Genomic DNA, 5,257 nt, shown 5'->3' with positions numbered 1-5,257 from the left:
TGAGTAAAGCAAGTCTGTGCTTTACCCACTTATACATTTGCAGATGAATTATACTCATATGTGATTTGAATGGCTAAAAGTACGATTTTGGTTTTGGTTTTGGTTTTGTTTGTTTTTTTTTGTTTTTTTTTTCACTAAGTAAATTTACAATTTGGTTAAATTTACAATTTTCTCATAAATTAATTTGAGTAAATTACACGAATGGTCCCTATAGTTTAGGGTAATTCGCACGTTTGGTCCCTAACTTATTTTTTTAACTCGGAAGGTCCCTATTATTTGTTTTTGTTACACGCTTGGTCCCTGTCTTACCTAAAAAGACTATTTTGCCCCTGATTTTTTAATTTATTTAAATAAACACACTCTCAACCCTACTCTCCTCACCTTACCCTACTTATCCCATCATTTTTCCATATTCAAATAATAGTCTTTTTAGGTAAGACAGGAACCAAGCGCGTAACAAAAATAAATAGAAGGGACCAAACGCGTAACAAAAACAAACAGTATGGACCTTCCGAGTTAAAAAAAGTAAATTAACGACCAAACATGCAAATTACCACAAACCATAGGGACCATTCGTGTAATTTACTCATTTAATTTCGTTTACATAAATGGCCACCGCTGCTACCGTTCTTCCAGAACCTCTCCGATCTGTAATCTATTTCAATTTCAAGTCTCCACAGCTTCCACCGTTCTTCTCAGATACTGTAATTCCACCTTCGTAACAAGCGACAGAAGGATTGACTGCTAGATTTGAGGTGTGATGTGCGACGGGTGTCGTTTGGCCGCCGGTATCCGTATTTCAGTTTTCGCCTCCCTCTCCCGAACCAGAGCACCACTGATTTAACATGCCAAAATCAGAGATGTCGATCCTTCTTCAAAAAGCAGACGATGCTTTCTCCACAACTTCCTCTACCGGTGCAACTACAGTTATGCTTCCAGTGGCAATGTAGCTAGGTTCGATCTAATGTAGCAGGATGCTGATCAATTTGTTGATGTAAGCCCTAATTTCTTTTCAATTTTGGGTTTTGGAAAGCATAATCTTTGCTATGGACTGATGATTGTTCCTATATTAATATATGGTCTTATTTTTCTTTTTTGAGATTGTCTAAAACTCCCATATTTGGCTTTTACCTGTTTTCGATATGCTTTAAATCTCATCGACTCTTAACTGTGTTTGTGGTAGCTAGCATAGTCAGGTGAATCTGTGATGTAGATGAAAGGAACATAAACAGATAGAGGTGCGGGATCATCAATGTGAACGGAAAGGTAACTACATCTCTGGAATAAAATTTTGATTCTTTAATTTTCCATATTTTCACTCGCTTTTTTACCATCGCTGAATGTAATTGTGTTTTGATTTTCATTTTTTTTTGTGTTTGACACCTATATTTTCCGTTACTCTTTTATTCCAGATGTTATTCAAATCAGATCAACGTAAATTTAATTTGCTATTTCTGTTTGTTCTTGGTTCAGTTGTTTTACCCAACAATGTGGATTGTTTAAATTAACCATGTTTGATTTTCCATTCTAAATGTCATTTAGGGCTTGGATTACATCCGGTTCTCCCCTTTTGGTACACATAATTTCCAATTACCTATGTGTATATATATTATTTTTGGCTATTATATGTATATATCCTAAAAGATAATTGAATTAACAGATAGAATGGCGATTGTCCATCTCATAAAGCTATCTCTTTTTAATAGATGTTGGGAATTTGCTTGCTTCAAGCATTGATTGTATGGCTTATTAACTTTATTAATCCATCCTTGATTCCATATATTACTATTATTATTATATTATGTAATTATATTTTTCTTTTTTAATGGTGTGACATGTGGGATTTCATCTGAAATTTGATTCCATAATCTCTCTCCTAAAAAAGGCGTTCTTAGTATAAATACTTTTGTGTGTTTTGATGAAGAAAAATGTTTGTGGTATCATTTGATTCTGTTATGTAACTACCTCCCCTGCATCCTATCCACTCAAATTCATCTTCACATTTTTCAGTTCTTTGCTAAGAAAATGTATTTTATTCACACTATATATGTTTTTTGATTATGGGTAAAGGGAAGGTGTTTGAAGTTCAGGTTTTGGTTTGTGATTTTTTTTTTGGTGAAAGATGTGGTTTTGAGTTACAAGATTTGGTTAAAAAAAGTAAAACCAAGATCTTGATTGCTTCCCTATGACTTGAATTATATTCGGTCCAATAGGAGGATAACATCAGATAAGAAATGGATAAGAATAGGCATATGTTTAACCTCATAACCCACAAACTAAAAGTGATTAGTCAATGTTTTGGGTGTTATAAAGTTAGAGTTGAAAAAAAAACAGGAAAAGGTGAATAAAAGACATATTTTATCTTCTATAATCAATACCTCTTTCTTTAAATAATGATAAAAACGTGAATAAAACCAAAGGGATTGTTTTTATTATGAATCTCTTTCTTTTATTGATTCGGATGTGTACTTTGAAATTTACAGTTTGCTTTTTCTTTTTTTAACTTCCATAATCAATACCTCTTTCTTTAATGTGTGTTTTAATAGTAGCGGTTGATGGATTGCCACCTAATTCGGGACATAACTGTAAAGACTGCCAGCGAGGCAATAGAAAAAGTTTACCATGGCCAAGCTATAAGTCCACAAATGATAATTTTATATAAGTATATTAATATAAACAAGTTTTATATAATTTATGTATCAAAGTTGTTGGGAATTGATCAGTGTTGTCTTTGTTTTGGCAGATTGGTCCACTTACATTTCAAAGAAAATATCAACCACATCTTTTATGGACACTTGAACATGTTTGTTGGATTAAATTTGGTTGCAGTTTTTTTTCCTTTTTTTTTTTTGGCAGATTTTATGATGTATTTGTTGTTATTGATTGTTTCAGGTTAAAAAGAACACAGAAGACCAAACACATCAAAATGTAGATGCTCGGTCAAAGGCCAGGTATAAAAAAAATGTCAAATTTAATGGTTTTAAATTATATATTATGAACTTTATTGGTGTTTTTTGAATTTTGATTTTTTTTTTTTTCAAGTTTGATGGTGTTGCAGCTGAGCCTAGAAAGAGAATAAGAAGTGGCCATGTGCCTGGGATCAAGTGCATTCCTTTTGCTCAGGGAATCATAAATCGTCTGTAAATGAGAGTAAAAAAAATAAGGGCAAATTTGTAAAAAAGTTGGGAATAATGTGGAAAAGTAAAAACCTCATTTTCCTGACCTACTTTTTTATTTAATCAAAGCGTTCTGTCTGCATTAAGTAAAAACTAAACACCTATATATTTTTATAAATGTTTCTTGGTTTTGTTGATTCTTACAAGAGGCTCAATTAAAGTCATTAAGTTTTTATAAAAAGAAGTAGAAAAGGAAACCATACATGATTGTAATTAGGTGAAAACTCAAATTTACCTTGACATGCTCAATATCTTCCTCAATAACACAACATGTATATTCATCATATTAATTGCGTCCTATCAGTTTTCTCCTCATGCGATTGAGATTCTACATTTTTTTTTGGAACGGATATTGGATGTGTAGGCCTTAATTTTGGAATTCTTTTGTCCAATTGGTGCCTAATCCACTTGAACTTGACAATTTTGCCCTTGACCAATCTAACAAGGACGAAAAGGTAACCATTAATATCGATAAAGTTCTTCACATTTCTTTGTTTAATACTTTATATCCCAATGGCTATATGATGCCTAACAATTTTTGAAAGTTGAAGTGTGTGTGGTTGTATGGATGCGTATGTAAGCTGATTTTTTTGGCATATTCAAAAGATCTATTGTTAACCAGGTACTCTTTCCGTCTTTTTTATTTACCTAATTTTAAAATAAGTTACAAAAGCTTCTTTTTTGTTAATGTTTTTGGTCACATTCCAAGTAAAATTGCTACATTACCATTTTCTGATTTTTTTTTTGTTTATAAATCAAAGGGTAATAATTACCCTTTTCTATTTTTTCTGTTTCTTTTGCTTTGGTAGAATGGAATATGTGATTCCCTATTGGGTACTTTATTATTATAGTAAGAAATATCATATTTCCTTATTTTTATTTCTCAGTTTTCATTTCTAAGCTATAAGGAATATCATATTTAGCTATCTAATTATCATTTTTGTGTATTTGATCGAGAAGTTCATAATAATTTCTGAGCTTCCTTTTTTTTTTTTTTTTTTTTTTTTTTTTTTTTTTTTGTAAAAGATTTAGTGAATCCATATATAAGTAATTATTTTTTTTGAAAAAAAACTTGGACAACTCTATACTTCTTTCTTTAAATTGATGTTATGTTGTTTATGTTGATTTACAGAAATGAAGGGCATGGACAATTAACGAAATTAAGAAATAGCAATGTACATTCATTATTTTATACAATACTGCCACATATTTGGCTATTATACGTTTCTAAATGGGTGAATTGTAGAGAGAATAGCAACATACTTTACTATGGCTACCAATTCAGACAATGTACTATACTTTCACACAAAACCAAGAAACATTTATAAAAAAGTATGTATATTTTTGTTTTTGACAATGAATAAATGAAATTATGAATGGGAGGCTTTCTGGTATGGATTGCTTAGGATCGGCCACATTTAATAATTATTGTGTATAAACTACAATGCCTAAACGGATTTTTGACAGAAAATACCAAAAATACCCTTTCCATTGAAATGCACTATTTTGCCTTATCTTGCATTCCCGTTTTACCCTTCCTTACATATCTAAAGTTTAATAGGGGAATACCATAGACCTAAGAAGGTTAATATTGGTATTGATGTTTTGGCAAGCAATAAGAGGAGGTTGAATTCATCCGATTGATGGCGATTACTTGGACCGAGCTTAGATTAGTCTTTACATAAATTGTGAGTTTTTATACACCTAGGTGTTTAAGATTTTCAACTCACATTAATTGGTTCAAGTAATAAATTAATTCTATTTATACTTACCTTTAGTTCAATGTTTTTCATATTTGTTATTTGTTTCACTATATTGATTTAGATGTGAATGAAATTTTGTTTCCTTTTTAAAACTACTAGAGTAATGGATAAGGCCTATCAGCATCAACAAGCTTTTTACTTTTATTTTTAACTATTTTTTTGGACAGATTAACTCTTAATGTTGAAGAGTTTTGTTGGTTACGTGTATATATATATATATATATATATATATATATATATATATATATATATATATATATATATATATATATATATATATATAATATTCGTTAAAAGACAAATAACATCTCCCATTCC

General features: G+C 30.6%; 1 long non-coding RNA gene across 5 annotated transcripts; it reads left to right on the top strand.

The window, feature by feature from the left end:
• Positions 1–649: 649 nt before the first annotated feature.
• On the top strand, positions 650–4,525 carry LOC111880109 (uncharacterized). 5 transcript variants are annotated; one of them, XR_002846364.3, is made up of 5 exons: positions 650–1,266; positions 2,744–2,803; positions 2,893–2,951; positions 3,043–3,798; positions 4,309–4,525. It is a non-coding gene; the product is annotated as an uncharacterized LOC111880109 (long non-coding RNA). The 5 variants fall into 5 exon arrangements; XR_006187980.2 differs by lacking the exon at positions 2,744–2,803; XR_006187982.2 differs by lacking the exons at positions 2,893–2,951; positions 3,043–3,798; positions 4,309–4,525 and having other exon boundaries at positions 2,547–2,806.
• The last annotated feature ends 732 nt before the right edge of the window (positions 4,526–5,257 follow it).

The sequence above is a fragment of the Lactuca sativa genome, chromosome 2, assembly GCF_002870075.4.
Source record: "Lactuca sativa cultivar Salinas chromosome 2, Lsat_Salinas_v11, whole genome shotgun sequence".
Lineage (NCBI taxonomy): Eukaryota > Viridiplantae > Streptophyta > Magnoliopsida > Asterales > Asteraceae > Lactuca > Lactuca sativa.
The sequence above is the reverse complement of the archived record's forward strand: the minus strand, read 5'-3'. Positions and strand labels throughout refer to the sequence as shown.